The 20344-nt window shown below is 33.5% G+C and overlaps 1 pseudogene; it reads left to right on the top strand.

Annotated features, from left to right (window-relative positions):
* Positions 1-2203: 2203 nt before the first annotated feature.
* LOC122116464 lies at positions 2204-2302 on the top strand (annotated as a pseudogene).
* The last annotated feature ends 18042 nt before the right edge of the window (positions 2303-20344 follow it).

Here is a 20344-nt window from a genome sequence, read left to right as displayed (position 1 = left end):
TCTACAATTTAATGAATGGTTGAACTTGTTTGGGATTAGTGCTGGGTAAATAAATCAATTCTATTGTAACTTGCCCCTACATTGAAAAACTTGTAATGTCACTATCATCTACTTGTCAAGTGTTATTCTGGTGAATGTGATTTTAAAAAGTTTATTTGAAAAGGACTATACTTTCAGAAGATTAAATGTAGGTTATCATTGGTTTGAGAATGACAACATTTTTATACTACAGAACCAAGTTTTACTGAAGTAACAGTTTTTTGAAGCACTAAGGATCTTTTCAATTAAAGTTTTTCTAAATTATATTTGACCTCTAAGTCAAGATTTCCTAGCCTTGGTAGACCATGTATGGATCTACCATTCCAGGAAGTATTTTTGGCCTACTTATGCTGGGATGAAATCTTTCATTAATCATTAGGAGAAGGTATTAAAAATAATCTTGTGATATTTGTGATTTTGTTCACTCAAATAGGCTTGTCATCTGTAAATTGAAAGTTTGAATTACAGTACTTTCTCTCAGATTTTATGATCTCATCTTTCATTTTAAATTGACTTGCATTTCACAATAGCTTACAGCTAAATCTTGCAAGGAATTAAGGACCTGAAATATTATAAGAAATGAGAAATTGAGACAGGTCTTCATTTACTTACTGTTGGCATGTTGCATGGGCCTAGGTGAGAAGTCTTGCTCTTGTTATCTGATGATGTAGATACCTGGGACCTGGTATCCTAGGACCCGTGGGTCCTGCAGAAGAATAATAGCTTTTAGACTTCATATCAGCAAAATTTTGGTAAAATCAGTAAGAATGCTTCAGAAATATGGAGGAAAACAGTTTGGGACCAGAGACTTAAAACAATAAACAGAGCAACAGAGTAAAATACTTTATAGATTAAAGGAAAACAATACTGTTTTTTTACCATGTGAATTCAGAAGACCAAGAACACTTAGAAGGTATCACAAATTTATACAGAAGACATTGCATTGATACTTTTTATACTCTAATATTCTAAACCTAATTATTTATATTCTAATCTATTTATGGGGATAAATATCAATTTAGTTGTCAAATTATCATCTAATTCTAGTAAGTTTCACTGTGTGAAATTTAAGATCAACACATATAAATAAAAATATATAAGTATATATGATATAAGGAATTATTTTCCATTGTTCCGTTGTGGTTAGCGTATCAAAGGCAACTCCGTTTTAAAGTATTGTTCCATTATCTCTACCTCAGTTTTTGGTAGAGTTAGATCTAAAGCTTTACCATTTCGAGATTTACAGCCTAGAGGCAAGAGGAAACCCTGTGATTAAAACATTACCAATTTAAGGCCTAATATCGAGGAGAAACATATGGACTTGTCCAGGAGCTATGAAAATATTTGTTGATAGAAAGTCAGTAGTGTAAGTTCCTGCCTGGTTGGAATGTAGACAGGCTAGGACATTAGGTAATCATGCATATGAACAATATTTTCACCTTCTTGGCTTTAGCTACTTTTGAAATGTTTGGTATAATAAACAAAGGTATTTTAATAAAATATTTGAATATCTGCCTTTAGCTACCAACTCATGGACAAGGTCTAAATGTCCACTGTAGGCTTCCCCAGGAAGAGGGGTATACTCATCCTCATGCCTGTTTTTATAAAATACCTTCTATTCTGAATAATTCGTTCTCAAATGTTCATCTCTCTGTGATCCCTTGTAACTAAGATCAGTTTTGTTCCAGTAAGACAATCTATGTTCTCACGGTAAGATATTCTGGTTGGTCTCTTCCTACATGGAAGAAGGGTAAAGGATCACGTAGACATTAGTGCCATTGAGACCTCATTTTGGAAATTTTAAGCTGCAGAAATTTCGAAGTAGCTTTTAAGAAGGCTTACTTTGAATCCATTAGCTCCACAAAGCTAACTCAGTTGATAAGTAAGTACTTGAAAAGCCATCACCTTTGGACTTAGCTATAAAGGCTTCAAAATATGATCAAATTTAAAATGAAAAAGACAAAATAGTAATTGACAGAAAAATTGCAAATGTGAGCAATCCAACAAACAATATAAGTTTTTTCCACTATAAACAGAAATTTAGAGAAATAAGATCAATAACATTTTTAGGAACAATAAGGGTTCATTGTTACAAATAGGCAACCAAGGATATATGCCTGTATAAAGATTGCATCATTAGCTACTTAAATTTAGAGGATACTACATGCTTCAGCAGCAGGTCTACCAAATGACAACAATACCAAGATTAACATGGCACTTGCACAAGGATAATATAAAAATTTGTGAAGTACTCCATATTTTTGATTTTTCAGATGCATGAAATGAAAAACAGTTATTAAAAAGTTGATTACAAAAGTACAAGTGTAACAGCACATATAATTCATAGAATTAAAGGTTAGTTTGACATCGGTGTTTAAATCTTCACCTTAGAAAGGCCATTACATAGCATAACCTTTACAAAACTTGAAATTAGATAACATTGTCATCTTATCCCAAAGAAATAAAATACTATAAGGACCTAGGGAAAAAAAGGAATCTTAAACTTTTTCTATATGGAATGCAATTTGAATGGACACATTTATTAATTAACCTATATATTATAAAACAATTTAGAATTCAAAATATTATATCTAGGAAAGAAGGAAATGGATTATGGACATTATACAAACATAGATATACTTTTTTCAGACAAGCACTAGGAATAACTTAAGTTTCTATACTATTCATTTCCACAGATAATTTAAAATTATTTCTGATTTAAAAAAATCACAAACTCTGCAAATAACATTATAGATGTATACAAACAACTCTTGAATACATTTTGACATCAATGTCATGCAATTCACTTGGAAGAATAACATGGAATCCATGATTTTTTAAAGTAAAATATTGCTGTTGCTTTGCATTGTGAAAATATTTTGTAGGGATATGAATGATGAACTGGCAGTTTTGAAATTTAAGAAACTTAACCAAACCATTAGGACTTTTGGAGGGACACAAAGGATGAACTGGCATTTTTGAAATTTAAGGAACTTAACCAAACCATTACGATTTATGAGAACAATTTGTAAAGCCTTTCACAACTTCAAAGAGGTAGTGATACATACTTATCCTTTTGGCAATATCAAATGCAGTTTCTTCCAAGTTGTTCTTCAGACCTTGTTTGATATAATTGTTCAACAGAAGTAGATACAGCATATCTTTGCTATTTCTATTTCCAGCAGCAAGATTCAAGGTGGTCAAGAGGACTTTAGTTTGGGCATTTGTATCTGCATCATGATGAAGTAAGAAAGAAACCACTCTGGTATTATTCCACATATAAGCACTGTGCAAGGGTGTCCAGCTATTCACAGTTATTGCATGACTGTCTGCCTTGAGCTACCAACTCATGGACAATATCTAAGTGTCCACTGTAGGCTTCTCGATGAAGAGGGGTATACTCATCCTCCTCCCTAGTATTTATATGAGTGGCCTTTTTGGAAAGTAGTCTCCGCACTGTAGTAAGCCGATTAATATCGGCATCCCAAAGAAGAAATTTACTTGGATCCTTCTCCATTTTTGTCTTGTAATTGATACCATTTCTCATTTTTCATATTGTTCCTTGTCTTCATCAGAATTGCCTAACCAGAGACTTTGAGTACCAGTGGGAATGAAGTGTCAATGAATTTCCCGTATGGTTCACGTTGGTTGAACTGGTCGGAAAAATCCAGTGAATTTTCGGTATGTTTTTTCACCGTGATTTATTTTCTTTTTTTCCATTTTTACTATTCTAAATTATTCTACCTGGAGAGTAGGGATTGATAGAAAGCAGAAAAGATTTTGCTCCGTATTCAAAGGTACAGACTGAAAATGTGGACCAGTGGTATCTTCATGTGCAGCTTATTCAAGGAATGAGAAAATAGGAAACAATACCTTCTATGTAAATGATTTGGGAAATACCATGAAATAGTGTAAGTGAACTCACTATTCAACATAAGAGCTTTCTAATAGATCCATAATTCATTGGTACTCAAATTAGAAAAAAATGTATAATGCAGTAGTAAAATAGAAGTATTTTGCATAACTACTTAAATTCCTTGTTTTTTTAAAAGACACTTGTTTTCATATAAAAAAGTAGGCCTGTTTATTGTCTTTAGGTGAATTTCACTTTTCTTCTTGGAGAATATAATGATCAAAGCAATAGTTCAGAATCAGCAAGCAATAGTTCAGAATCATGCTTCCAGCACAAGTGGATCCCTAGTAAGTAATACTCGATACCATTTTCCAAAAAGATTTATCACAGATACAATCAGCCTGCCTTCTCTAGTTACTTTCCTAGCCTGGACCTATTCCTTCATTGTACAGGAAAAGTGTGATTCCACTGATTTCAGTCAGATCTGTTACTAGAATTATAAAGGATTTAGATGTTTTTTTAAATTAGTTGTGGGGTCTGAACTCTGGGCCAGGGCACTGTCCTTGAGCTCTTCAAATCAAGGCAAGTGCTCTACCACTTGAGCCACAGCACCACTTCCAGATTTTTCTGTTTATGTGGTGCTGATTTGGGAAATGGCAGGGCAGAAAGTGAAATGATACAACCGAAAATATAAAAGCAAAACAAAGTAGGATAATTATGGAGCAATTATATTATCTATGAGAAACATGAAAGAGAGAGAGGAAAAGAGATACAGTTGTGCAATGACCTATCTAGCCACAAAATCCATGCTTCTGATCGATTTACAGAACAATTTTTTTAAAGAGATGGAAATAGAATTTATTTATTTACTTGAAATTAGTAAACACATTTTTAGTAGCCTACATAAAGAGACATACCTTTGACCAAATTACAGACAAGAATTTTAATCCTTGGGCTGGGAAGGTGGCTCATGGTATAGTGCTTGCCTTGCAGCTTACTAAAGTGTGGAGACTACTTTCCAAAAAGGCCATTCATATGAATACTAGGGATGAGGATGAGTATATCCCTCTTCATAGGGAAGCCTAGAGTGGACACTTAGACATTGTCCATGAGTTGGTAGTCAAGGCAGATATTCATGCAATAACTGTGAATGGCTGGACACCCTGCACAGTGCTTCTATGTGGAACATATTGCAACAGCGCGCACACACACATACACACACATATACACACATATACACACATATACACACACATCATCAGATTTCTTCCTAAGTATTTTTTGTGTATGTTCTTAAGAAGAAATTTACATTACTAACTTGAATTTCTGAAAGGACAAGATCATCACTGTACATCTTGCTTCTATGCTCTCAGTTTTAAATTACTATCTAAGTATGTGCATTAGATTAGTATAGGAAATAGTAGGATCCACACTGATGGCTCATTTCTTTAATCTTAGCTAATCAAAAAGACAAAATCTGATGATTGTGGTTTGAAATCAGACCAAGAAAAAAAGTCTATTAGATTTTGATTTGAAAGTAACCTGCAAAAGCTAGAAATGGATCTGTGGTACAAGCAGTAAAATGCTAGCCTTGAGAAAACTAAAACAAAAAAATAATTCTGGGACAGAGCCAGGTCCTGAGTTCAAGCTCTAGTATTAGCAACAAACTAATAAATTAATTAATTAACTAAAAATAAATTAAGTGGTCACATGTGGAGTGGAAGGTAAAATGTAACAACCATGGTGACTGGCTTATGTATTATTTTGTAATAAGGCAAATTATCATTTGTCCTAATCACTAACATTTTATTTGAAATTTTTTGTACAATAAACCCTGAATTTGGCATGCGTGTATATGTGTGTGTGCATGTGCACACCTGTGTGTATGTGTATATGTGTGCTTTGTGCTGTTGCAATGTTGCTTGCCAATGTGGACAGGGTGAGGCTTAAAAGAGCTGTTGTTATGTTTTTATTTATCAGTGTTCCATTCTGTCATTTCAGTGGAACCACCCTTCTGTACATTTTATTTGTCAAATGATAACAATATCATTATCAAAGCATTTACACAATTAAGTTAGATAAAAGAGATCACTTTCAGCTCTTAGTATTTGTTAGGTAAGAAGATACACATATAATTAGGTAGTAAGTTATTGCTGTAAGACGACTGTCAGTACAAAATATGTATTTGACCTCTTAAATTGGTTATACTTTTAAGATATACTCATGGAGTGATTTTGAGTGACTTGATCAAACAGGTATTACTTTCTGGTTATTCCTGTGAAACACAAGGTGGATAAACTCTTTTCGCATTTCTATTGAAAATAAAGTTTTTTGGTAAGATCGTATCTATTCACACTAATATAATAAACCCCATATTTTTAAAGTTTGAATATCCCATCATATTGACTGAAAATCAGTATTGTGGATATGCTTGTTAGATATACATTTCAAAAATAAAGAAACAAAAAGAATGTGTCAAGTGGCGCTGTAGCTCAAGTGGTAGGGCGCTTGCCTTGAGCTGAAGAGCCCAGGAACAGTGCCCACGCCTACAGTTCAAGCCCCACGACCGAAAAAAAAAAAAAAAAAAAGCACGTGTCATCTCCAGATTGTGGATGCATTTGAAGTTGTTTTGTACATACAAAGATTTCTTCATTAATAGTACTTTTGTTGGAGTAATTATCACAAATTTAACAAGTAAGGCTTTTTGAATATCTTTTTGAATATAAATAACATCTCAGAGCGAGTCTTACAATTTCTGAAAACCCTTTGAATATTTTATTATTATTTCAGTTCATTGACTATAGAGCTAAAGACATTTCTGCAGTAAGCATTGTTAAAATCTGAAAAAGTAAGTGGGTATATAGGCTTTTTATGCATCATTTTATGGAAAGCTAGTTTTTATGAAACTAAAAGAAATAGAATAAAAGAATGCAAGTGAATTCGGGAAGCTAATTATTAGTATAACTTTGTTTTCTATTAGCATAGTCCTTTGAATGTAGCTGATGCAGTTAAATTATGTCCTTTGTGTCACTGTGCTTCAGTTATTTTTAGAATCTTTGTAGTTATAATAGTGAATTTGTAGTATAAATAAAGGTCTTTGAAAATGATTTGGATTAATCTTGTGTTTTGTGTCCTACTCCCAAGAAAATGAGTTATTTTCAAGTATTAATAGTTTATGACTGAATCTTCAGTATCATAAGGAATTTTTAAAAAATGTAGTAGTATTGATGTCTTTTTTTTGAGGGGGGGCGGTGGGTCCGGTAGTGGGGCCTGAACTCTGGGCCTGGGCGCTGTCCCTCAGCTCTTCAGCTCAAGGGAAAAGCTCTACAACTTAAGCCACAGCACCATTTGCAGCTTTTTTCTTTTTGCTTATGTGGTGCTGAGGAATTGAACCGAGGGCCTCATGCATGCAAGGCAAGCGCTCTGTCACTGAGCCCCTTCCCAGCCCTTTATGTCTTTTTAAAGCAATTGTATTCACAAGTTTGAGAATCTTTAATTCATGCTTAGGTCTTGGAGAGTATGATTTTTAACCTCTTGTTCCTAACATTAATGATAGGTCAGACGGCATTTTTGGGTATATGAAAGGTAAAATATTTTTGTGAGGTCAAAGTTGATTTTTATCAGTCTGGCTTTAATGACATTTTAAAGTAGTACCTTTCTCTCAAAATATTGGGTATAAAAAGCAATCAAAACACTTCTAATGGTAAACAGCTTAGGTGAGCTACAATGTAAAATGATTGGTCCATAAGACCTGCAGTCTCTTTCCATCAGGAATTTGGGAGGTCATTCTTTCAGTAAGACTTTGTTAAATAGTGATAGGGTCCCCAGGCAGTGCAGTGTTGAGTGAAGGGATACAATATGATTTCTACTATTTTGAGGTAGAAATCAAGAATGTTATACTTTAGCAGTTCCTTTCCCCAGGGAGATATGCATTGATTATGAATTTTGAGTTTTCATATTACAGTAACCTATTTTCTAACAAAGATAAAATGAAATATTATGCGTGTACACAATAATTCTGAGAATTTCTCCTAGAAATTGTAGACTAAGTGCTGGTATTTTAGTCATAAAATAGAATGAGGTTAATTGATACAGTGGGAGATGGATCTCAGGAAAACACTTACCATGTGTGCAATGTTGTACTAGTAATTCCAACTCTGAAGACTTCAGTATCATCATCTGAGAATTAATAATGTAAATAGTTCCACTTTATGGAATTATTGTGAGGATTAAATCAGATACCATAGTTAAAGTACGTGGAAAAACAATCAATTAGCATTTGGCACATTCTACTTGTTATTTTATCATTTGATGAAGTCTAAGATTTTTACCGTGATTCTATACAGTGTCTCTTTATGATGTGCAATGTAGTGTATTGATATTCATTGCATTGATCACTTTTCTGTCACTATTAGGAAAATATCTGCAAAGAAAATTTCTTTTTTTTTCTTTTTGTGTCTGGTCGTGGGCCTGAACTCTGGGCCTGGGCGCTGTCTCTCAGCTCTTCAGCTCAAGGCTAGCGCTCTACCACTTGAGCCACAGCGGGACTTCTGGCTTTTTTTTTCTGCTTATGTGGGGCTGAGGAATCGAACTCAGGGCCTCATACATGCAAGGCAAGCGCTCCAACACTGAGCTACCTTCCCAGCCCTGCAAAGAAAATTTCTCAGGAGGAAACTATTATATTGACTCATGGTTTAAGAGAACGCAGTTTAAGATGTCTCCATTGTTTTTAAGTATATTTTTATTATCTTAACTAGTTGTACAAGGAGTTTCCATTCAATAAATCATTTTTAAGTATAATGGATCTTTATATAACTTTTCCCTACCCTTCCAAACCTCACCCCACCTTCATTTTTACTAGTTTCATACTATCTGCATTGAATATACTGTCTTCACTCTCTTCCTCCATAACTCTCTTTATTCCTTCCCTTTGATTTCCCCTCATATCTTCCAAGTGATAATTTCCTGGTATTCATTTTGTTGGATTAAAAATTCAATTTTATAAGAATATACACCTTTTAAATACTCCTCTGCAAATAGCATGCTTTGGTTAATATTGTTGTGTAAACTTGTATAAAGTTCTAGCTTCCAAATATGAGACAGAACATGGGTCCTTTGTGTGTCTGGTTCTGACTCAGTTTACTTAACATTTTTTTAGATCTATCTATTTCTTTGCAAATAATGTAACAATCTTCATAATTGATAGGTGCAATCCAATTGTGTATATATGACACACTTTCTCCAACCATCCCTCTGCCAAAGGGCATCGGGGCTGTTCCCATAACTTGACTATGGTGAATAGTGCAGTAGTGAATATGGTTCTGAAAGTTTTTTTACTGTAACCTTTTGGAGGCATTCATCACTATCTTTCTGGGAGCAATCCTCTAACCTGTTTTCCAGATTAAACACATCTTTCCCTTCATCTCCATCACAACGTATTGCAAATCCTCAAAAACACACTACCCCATACAGATCTCAATAAGCTAAAACCACACTGTGCACATATTCTTTCAATACATTTTTAATAATTATACATATAATTTAGTGAGAACCTTCTATGTACTTTCCTAATGTGGGAATGAGGGACATCACAACAGAGTAAAAGTAAGATATATGCAATTTAAATAGTTATTATCATATTTAAAATCTTGTTAAGCTGTAACTCATAGCCTCACTTACTATTATTTTAATCTTTATTTGATTATCTCCTAAATTATAACAGGTGAGTTAAATACAAAGGCAAAAAGTGTGGTTTGATTTTGACATTCATGTGTGAGGATGCACAATATGGGCAAATAGATGGATTGGAATTAATAGCAATTATCCATTTTGGTAAAGATAATTTTCCCAAACTGATTCTCACAATTCATATTCCATTCAACAAAAAGAAACGTGTAACAATTCCTTTGGTTTTGCACTTTATTAACTTTTGTTTCCATTTTATTTAATAATGAAGGATGATTTCATAAATCTACTGTAGATACAAAAATATGTTAAAATATTTCTATCTGAATGCATTGATACATACATACACATATATGTTACACAGGTTACAGTGCTAATTTATAACTTCTGTAACTGTACAATTTACTAAATTATTAAAAACATCGATGGCTCATGCATGGAATCCTGGTTACTCAGGAGGATGAGATCTGATGATCATGGTTTGAAGCCAGCCTGGGCAGGAAAGTCCATGAGCCTCTTATCTCCAAACAACCAGCAGAAAATCAGAATTGGAACTGTGCCTCAAAGTAGTAGAGTGGTAGCCTTGAGAGAAAAAGCTCAGGACATCACCCAGGCTCTTAGTTCAAGAACTACAATCTACCAAAGAAAATCTATTTAATTTACACCTGTGTAAGCAGAGTATTTCCATCACCCAAATGCACATTCATGCTCATTTGCAAGGTAACTCTGCTTTGTCTGAAGTATCAATAAATATAACTTAAGTAGAAAGCATTGGAACGTGGGTTCATTCTATCTCTCTCATGGATTTTTCTCCACTCAAATACTCAAGTGTTACAATTATTCCAAGTATTTAAAATCATAGCTTTTTTTCTTTAATAACCCTAATATTAGAGTTTGAATTCAGTGTCTTGTGCACCCTAAATGGGTGTTCTTACCACTTTGTCATGTGCCCAGCCCTAAATTATCCTGATTATTTTTTAGATAGAACCTGGCTTCCTACTTGTGTATGACCTTGGCCTCAGTCCACTTCATGTTATTCATCCTGGAATTCAGAAAAACAGGTGCATAGCATTGTGTACAGCTCTTTCTGTACAGTCTGGGCTTTAGCCACTGTCTTCACAACAGTGCACTCCCATGTACTCAGGATTTTCATAAGCTTGTCATAGCTGATTATTTTTAACTCTTTGCATTTCCTGCAGGTTCATGAGTACTGAATTAATTTGTGTTTTCTTAGGTTGTTTCGTTTCATTTGAATCTATGTGTTGAGTTCCTCACTTTTCCTTTTGTTTCTTTCCCTCAAGTTCTTATCTAAAGTGCTGGGAAACCAATTCTTCTTTCTCAAGATAGTCAGGGTGAACATTATTTATTTCTAAGCAATTTCAGTAACATTTAAATACCTTCATACATATGAATGGTATACAAAAGCTAAGCGCTGAGAAGGGTGTTTTTATTTTCACGGCAGCCTTTGACATACACTGACAGATTATGAAATATTTGAAGATAATAAAACTACAGATGCATGCCAGGAGGAGAAAAACCTATAATTAATTGTTTGACAGAGGCTTCCCGTCTAGTGAAAGAAATATATTCCTTGATGCAGGGTTTCACAAAATCATATTGCTAGGAAGAACCTAAACAATCATCTAATAATACAGACTTGAGAGTGATGAATTGACTTCCTGAATAATTTACTTTTGGGTCAAATAAAAGCAGGCTTCCAAAGAGAGAGTAGACTTTATAGAAACATGATGAATTTTATGTAAATAGGTCCTTAGCTGATTTTGTTAATTTGTGAAGTAATACAGGGGAATAAATTACAGCAAGGAAAAAAATTAAAGAATTTCACATGGAAATACTCATTTGTGTCTGTGTGCATGCACGTGTGAATACGCACATGCACATGTGCATGTGCTCATGCATGCATTCATCATTCTTGAGGCTTGAAAGTGTCTGGGAACTATTCCTAAACTTCTGTGCCCAAGGATAGTGGTCTACCATTTCAGCCACTGCTACACTTATGGGTGTGTTTTTGTTTTTGAGATAATTGCTTGTGTTTTCATGATTGGACTGTCTTTGAACAGTGGTCTTCAGATCTCAGACTCCTGAGTAGCTAGCTAAACTTATTCAACCTCTGAGTAGCTAGTTAAAATTCTGCCTGTCTTCTATGCTTCACTGCTCTTTTATTCTTTTCTTCAGGTATTCACAAGCCTAAGTCATATATATGTCTAGTTGCTTTAAAAAAATACTCTCACTGCTTGGCATCAGGGGCTCCCATGTGTACTCTTAACTACATAGCAGGCTTTAGAACAGAACTCAAGCCGAAAGTTTACTGAACTTCCTTCTCAGTCTATAGCTGGGTGCATTGGATCATTTCTACCATCCTGTACAATATAGAGACTAAGTTTGGAAAGACTGGGGATCCAGACCAGTCAAGGTAGCAAGCTAGACAAGTTGGTGTGCAACTCTGATGCCATTGATGAAGGGAAAGTTAAAAGGACAGATCAGGTGCATGTTCTTTTGGAAAGGGAACCCCTCTCCTAAAATTAACCACTGATAAGACTCCAGCCTAGCAAGAACAATATACCCCATGTTGAAATCCCCAAATTTCCCACAACCAAAATATGTACATACATTAACACCCGAAAACTTAGTAAAATCTGTTCTTTGCTCTAATATCAGCTTTATCTGATTATAATATGATGTGATAGAATACTTTCTTCATTAAACTTATGATAATTTAAAAAGACCTAGAAAATTCTTTCTCACTTATTAAGTGCAAACGAATGGCAAATTGTCTAATTTCTTACATATTTGACTACCACAATAAATTCATCTTATGATTATAATTAATAGTAACATATTCTGATGTATTATTGCTTTACTTTGTAACAGTTTTTAAACTTTTTGCTTCTCTGCTGAATTTGAAATATTTAAATAGTATTATCAAAGTATATTCATTGGATACTTAGGGCAGTTTTTTTACAGAGTTTTTAACCAATGGCTTCTAAGAATTCTTAATTGGTATATTATTTGGTTTATTTTTAATTTAAATTTAATTTTATTGTAATAGAAATGTACACAGGGGTCACAGTTATATAAATATGGTAATGAGTATATTTCTTAGGGAAGGAACATTGTTATCTCTTCCATCGATATTTGTGTTCACTCAAAACAAGAATTACTGATGGTTTTGCTGTTGCTATTGATCAATGGGTACTTTTGCTTTCTTTGTTCATGCATTTTTATTATAAAATTGATATACAGAGGGCTTACACTTAATTAAGTCAACTAAAGAATACACTTCATTTTATTTTCTAAATTTCAAATTTGAGCTTAAATGTTTTCTTTTGTTTCTTTAGGGTAATTCTTTTTGCAGAGTTGTAGGATTAGTTAATTTAATTTTGCATGATTTTTACACATGTAAATTATTCAGATACATATATTTTGCTCTTAAAATATTTCACATGTGACTATTTAAAAATTATTTTCTTAATTTTTATATGGTTAGTGGTTTTAAATAAATTTATTTTCTTATAGTTATGAACATATTTGTCCAGGTAGCAAATACTGTATTTTCAAGAAGCACATACTTTATTAAGAAAGGCTTTATTACCTGGTCACTTTTTGGAAATATTTGTACTTGAATTAAAAAAAAATTTGAGCTCGGCATGGTGATTTGTGGCATCCATTTTATAGCTATGGCGGGAAGTGTAAATAGGGTTTGTAATTCAGGAGAGACAGAAAATAGAAGACCTTATTATAAAACTATTGAAAGTGAAATGATTAGAGATAAGCCATCCATAGTGTTATATAGAGCACCTCGCTATCATATTCTAAATCTTGAGTTAAAACACCAATAACATCAATCTTTTGTCAAAGTAAAAGTACACATGTTTCAAAATGTTTGTTATTTAAAACTCATTTGCAAAGATTCTCATGTCTTCTATTAATTTCAATTTCCTTAATCTATTAAAATCCAAGTATATTGTGACTATTTTATTTCTACTAAACTTTTAAATAGTATGAGCAATATAATGATTTCATATATTAACATACCTTTACTATTTGTGATACTTTCCTCCGTTTAATATGATAATATCAACATTCCAAATGGGTGTATGTGGTGTGTGTATGTGCATGTTTATGTGGTTTCTGTGTGTGTGTGCTTTGTGTGTACTTTGTAATGCTTGCGAGATCATACCATTGCTTCACATATGCTAGGCCAATGTTTGACCACTGAGTTATACTGTATAGTTATAATCCAAATAATGTTTTAAATCATGACTTTTAAACTTTCATTCCTAGTATACTTTTTCAAAATTATGTGTGATAAAGTGTGATTCATAGTCTATCCACACTAGCAAATTTATTGTTATTTTGAATATTTCCACTGCCTTTCCACTTTCAAAGTCTTGTGTTTGTTATTGATAAAGGTTTTACTTTGCTTCTTTTCTCTCTTCATTCTTTTGCCCTTTAGAGATTACCTGTTCTTTCTCTTATGTCTTTGGAAATTAATTATCATATTCCTATTACAATTTCTTTACATTGTAACAGGTATATACAATGCTTTATTTTCTATTTTATTTTTTCCCATTTTGGCTGACTTTTAGTCCAAACTATTAGATAGGCTAAAAAGAAACTTGAATCAGGACACTTTATTTTTCTCCTTCTCTTCTCTGAAGTCTTTCTGTTTTTTGAAACACAGGAGCTCTTATGTGGTCCATCATTCTTTCCACTCTCATTCTCCTCTGTTGTCCAGCTCAAGTTGTTATCATTCAGCTTTATTATGCTACAGCGTTATCTAAATCTTAACTCATTCCTAAATTAATTTTAGTTGTTTCAAGTATTCTCTAAAGACATATCTATATATATTCTATATATAATATCTGAGGTCTTGTGTTTTCACAAGGTACAAAATATGAGTGATTATCAAATATCTAGATATCTCTGCAGAATATTGGTTCATCTGCTCAACAAAATCGTATGTAAATTCAAGGAATACAGGTCAGTCAGAACAACCTTTTAAAATGGTGTAGTTTAAGCCTTCATACTAGCTTTGAATCTTATTACCATGTTTAGTAGTGAAGGAAACATAGTTCTACAATAAGAGCAGACACATAGAAGAATGTAACAGATTTGTCAGAAATAAATTCTTAGTTTTATGGTGAATAGATTTTGAAAAGTATCCCATGACTTTATGAAATAAAAATAGAATCATGAATGGGTGTATTTTCACTATTTTCTCTCGAGATTTAAAGAATGATCGTAGACTACTACCTCAAACATGTTTTTGTTTTGTTTTGTTTTTTTGTTACTCATGGGGCTTAACGTCTGGGCTTAGGCATTGTCCGTGTGCTCTTCAGCTCAACTCCAGAGCCATACCGCTTGAGCCACCGTACCACTACTGGTTTTCTAGTGGTTTACTGGAGATAAGAGTCTCATGGACTTTCCTGCCCAGGCTGGCTTTAAACCACAACACTCAGATCTCCGACTTCTGAGTAGCTAGGATTACAGGTGTAAGCCACAGGCACCGGGCCTACCTCAATCCTTATACAAAAATTTAAAATAAAAAATGATTATCAAACTAAATGTGAGATGTAAAAACCTAAAAAACATAAATGTAAAAATTCATGACATTGGACAGTAAAGGTTTCTAAAACTTTGACGTGGAAAGCATTAGTGGCTAAAGAAAAGGAAGAATAAACTGGATTATATCAAGTGATAACTTTTCATAATTCAAAGGACACTATAACCGAAGTGAAAACATCCAACAGATGGAGGGAACATATTTGTTAATGCTATAATGTTAATGCTACAATGATTCTGAAACTTAAGCATTTTTATATCTTCTAATTCTATATAAAGTTTTGCCTGAATAGGATATTTCTTTAAAGAACATATGTAAATTAATACTCAAGATGAGGAGCATATGAAATAAGCTCCTCTTTAGTATCTAAGAAAAAAGAGAAAGAATACTGACTAGTATGACCCTAATATAAAAAGATGACCCAAAATATAGTAATGCATTTGTGGAGAAATTGATATACTCCTCATATTGATTTTATTTGCATAATACTGCAATCATTTTAGCAAGCAAGTTTTCAAGTCTTCAAAAGGTCAAACAGAATTGTATAGGATCCATTCATTACACTTCTATGAATGTATTAAAGAGAAGTAAGAAACGTGTTTGGAGAGAGAATTGTACTTCATTGACAGTGCACTTGAATAGTATGTGTGTTACCCTGGAAATAATCCCCAAAAACAAATTTTGAAACGACACTCTATAGAGGATGCATGCTGGACAAATTCCTGTTACAGAATTTTATATCTATTTTAATGTCTGTTCTAAAATTTATAGCATTTCTATTTGAAGAAATGCAAGTTTGTGAAAATTAGGCTTTGAAAACCTATGAAGGTACAATTCACTTCCAAAGCACTAAAATGTATACAATAAAAGGAGATAATATATTGTAAGTTAATTACATGTCAGCAAAAAAACTATTGTTAAAAATTCTTCACACAAAATGCAGAATACTTAAAAAGATATTTTTGGTGTTGGCTAAAAACTCTGTAAACTACAGAGTTTAAAACAAAGATGTGATTTCTGTTTATTTTGAGGGGATTTTTTTGTCTGTTATTTTGAGTTTATACAGAGATAACTCAATCAAAAGTCCATGTGATAACTGGAATACCTAGGAATTATGCATCACTTATAAGTAATTGATAATCTTTTCTGGAAGAAACTTTTAGCAAATAACAGAAGACACAAATCTATACATCTGACTTTTATGAAAGCCATACATTACTTGCTTAATCTAATTGCTTTTCTCTAATTTGCTAGGAAACCAAATTATTCTCAAGACATGAGCCAAAAGCAGTGAAAAAAAAAAACAAAATACACAATCATCTTGATTTATTTGTGAAAATAACAAATGAAATAAAACAATTCCACTTAAGGGGCTCCAATATTATTATCAATGAAGCGGTTCCTGAATGCCAACATCGATTGAATTTTTAGAATTTCTGTGAACATATAAAAACTAGAACAAGAAAACAAATATAGTCTTAGAGTGAGGCAGCCTTGCAATCATTTTCTTAATTGTTTTGAAATTACAAAAAATTGATACTCCTTTGCATTGGAAATCATTTAAAAACATTTATCACTTATTATAATTCAAGTAACAAGCAAGAGTAATTTTATATAAATATTAAAATATCATTTTATTACTATTGTAAAATCGAATAAAAGACCAGTCCCAATATTTTACCTACCCATCCTTATTCTTAATTCCTAATCATTACCTAAATATCTTAATATAAATAGTGATGTCTTTAACATAGACATAAATATTGTATACATTTTAACTTAACATTTTCTAAGGGCATATATTCATGTTTCTAAGAAATGTTCACAGCAGTTAAAAGATGCTTTGTAAAATTAATGTGATATATTTTCTTGTTGTGGTTATTGTTTGCAAAGCCTGGGCATTGTCCCTAAGCCTTTTTATGCTCAAGGAAAGCATTCTACAACTTGAGGCACAGAGCTATTTTCTGTTTTTAGTGGTTAATTGGAAATAAGAATCTAAAAAATATTTTTCTGTCTGGACTAATTTCTAATATAATTCTGAGATCTCAGCACAAGAATAGCTTGAATTAGGGGCTGGGAAGGTGGCTCAATGGTAGAGCGCTTGCCTTGCATTCCTGAGGCCCTGGGTTCGATTCCTCAGCACCACATAAGCAAAAAGAAAAAAGCCGGAAGTGGTGCTGTGGCTCAAGTGGTAGAGTGCTAGCCTTGAGCTGAAGAGCTGAGGGACAGCGCCCAGGCCCAGAGTTCAGGCCCCACGACCAGACCAAAAAAAAAAAAAATAGAATAGCTTGAATTATAAGCGAGAGTTACCGGCAGTTGGTTTGATGAATTAAAAAAATTTGATTATGTTTTAATATTTTTTCACTGTAATGTATATCATTCTACACATAAATTTAGATATATGTATATATTTCTGACAAATAATCTCTAAAAATGTATCTTTCTACACATAACATATATATATAGAGAGAGAGACTGAGAGACAGAGAGACAGAGAGAGACAGAGAGACAGAGACAGACAGAGAGGACAGACTCCCTCTAAAACTTTTATGCTACTATTTTGACCTTTTTCATTTCAAAGATATATAGTCTGTTTTTCTAAAAGTTTCTTAGAATAAAATAACTAATATTTCAATAGAAAGTAGAGTTTATTACTTTCAAGGAAATTTTAGATATGCATTTGATATAGTAGTAACATTTACAGTATATCACTTGAAAAATTTATGTTGAAACTCTTAAATATTTGTGTGTAGTGATGGGGAGAGAGGAAGTTAATTAATATTGGTTAGGAATTTGCAATGCTTCGATAATCTATTTCATAATCTGTTATAAGTGCATAATCAAGCTATCTGATATGGTTTAGTTTTTTGTTTCTTTCTTTGTTCAAAATTTTAATATGGATGCATTCACTGTGGTGACATTAAACTTATTAATAAAAAGACAAATAATAACAAAATCATAGACACAAACCAGACTTTCAATAATTAGCACTTCTGATGCTAATAATAAATTTGATGAAATGATGATGATGACCACAGCGTAACATGATAATGACAATGTTTTGATTGAAAAGGAAGAAACTTTAGACATCTTTAAAGCTAGATTCCCACATTGAATTCATAGTAATAAATGACGTTCGATTACATACAATAAGAATAACAAGAGGAGAGATTCAATATCAGGAAATACAGTCACATAAACAGGTAGAGACAGTAAAATTCCTAATGTTATTCCTGCATACTCCTGTATACTCACTTTTCTTGGTAGTAATTTTTTTTTTGTTTTTCTGGTTTTTTTTGTTCGGTTGTGGTGCTTGAAATCTGGGCCTACGCGCTGTCCCTCAGCTTTTCAGCTTAAGGGGAGCGCTCTACCAGTTGAACTACAGTGCCACTTCTGGGTTTCTGGTAGTTTATTGGAGATAGTAGTGTCAGGGTCTTTCCTGCCCAGCTTGGCTTTGAACAATGATCCTCAGATCTCAAGCACCTGAGTAGCTAGGATTAAACGTGTGTGAAGAGCTGAAGTAACTCCATTGTAATATGAAGCCCCTTCAGCAGTGCTGCCCTCAGAGTAACCCCCAAAGAGAGCTGTGCTGCCAAAGAGAAAAATAGTTCTCAGAAAAACCCCAGGTTGCTGCCAACCCTGCCCACCCTTAAGGAACAGAACAGTTGCCCAGGTGTTCCAGCAGAAAAAGGGAAGTGTGATCAGGGAGGACTTAAGCCCCCTAACGTGTGAACATACTTGTGTGGAAACCCCCTGAACTTGTGAACTTGCTTGTGTGGAAACCCCCTACACTTGTTTGTTTGATACTATAAAAGCAGTGCTAATTTTGAATTTTGAGCTTGGGGCCTCTTAGCATCACTGGTTACCAAGTGTGCAGAAGACCAAGTTTGAGCTTGCAATAAACGACTCGTTGATGTTTGCATTGATCATAGTCTCTGGTGGTCTGAGAGGGGGGGCATGCGAAATCTGGGCACTTCACTGTGAGCCAGCAGCGCCTGGCTTGGTGGTATTGTTTTTTTAATAAATCAAATAATTTATTTCCACATTTTGATGGACTAAGATATAGTTTTCAACTTATGGTGATTAGTTCAAATAACATTCTCATATAGATACTATTCAAAAACCAATGATATGTTAAGACTATGATCTTCAATACAGCTGTGAACACATGACACAATTTACATAATAGCACTTACATGTGTGTAGTTGTCTTAAAAGGACACAGGCCGTAGAGCCAGGAGGTAAAACTTATTTTTATTTCTGCATGAAACAATTTGTAACTTCATACCAACAAACTGAATTTGACTCTTTCCTTATTTGCAAGCTAAGGTGGAAAATGTAAGGACTCTTCACTTTTCCTTTTTCCTGGTCTACAAGTCAACAGTATTTCTGGTAAATTACATCCATTTACATATGAGAAATGTAAGGCCAACAGTCAATGTAGTGAGTAAATAATGATACTAGAATTTGTGTCTGAGCTCTTCACTCTGTGTGCTTACAAGGAGAGTAATTTAGTGATGGAGAGGACCAATATGAAAAGACCATGGGGAAAAAGCATACTTTGGAAATGGTTGTTTTAGGACTAGGTGACCAGTGATGAGTATTTGCAATAGGCTGGTGTTAGGGGCATAAAAAGGAGTACATAGAAATCATATTAGTGACAGAAACTGAGAACATCTTGATCATTCATCTTATCTAGTGGGCGAGAGTAGAAGGATAAGAAGAAATCTGAAGTGCTTCCACTTCCCTAGCTGGCAACTGTGTTAGTGATATTCTTGAGATAAGACTACAGGTGAAAAAGATGGATTTAGAGGTAAAAATTCTCTGATAGTTCTAAAATTTATGTTAAAAAGATGCAAAGATAGGTCTGTTAAGACATCATCAATATATCCACGACCATTAATGTGAAAAAGAATAATAAAATTTGGGGCATTATTGGAGGGAAGAGGAAAAGGAAAGTTCTGACACAAATGTGAGCAATGTGCGCACCAGTGTGGACAAGATTGGAAGAAAGAGATATATAAGGAAACAAAAAAAGTAATAAACACAGATTTACAGAAGTAAAGGAAGGAAAGAATATTCAGGAAGATATTGGAGGAAATATATTATCTGGATTTGAAAACTAAAGGGACATTGACAAGCAAGTTCAATAAGAACAGTGATTTGGTGAAAGTCATATT

This window comes from Dipodomys spectabilis, unplaced genomic scaffold, assembly GCF_019054845.1.
Source record: "Dipodomys spectabilis isolate Male_0828 unplaced genomic scaffold, ASM1905484v1 ptg000135l, whole genome shotgun sequence".
NCBI classification, from domain to species: Eukaryota; Metazoa; Chordata; class Mammalia; order Rodentia; family Heteromyidae; genus Dipodomys; species Dipodomys spectabilis.
The sequence above is the reverse complement of the archived record's forward strand: the minus strand, read 5'-3'. Positions and strand labels throughout refer to the sequence as shown.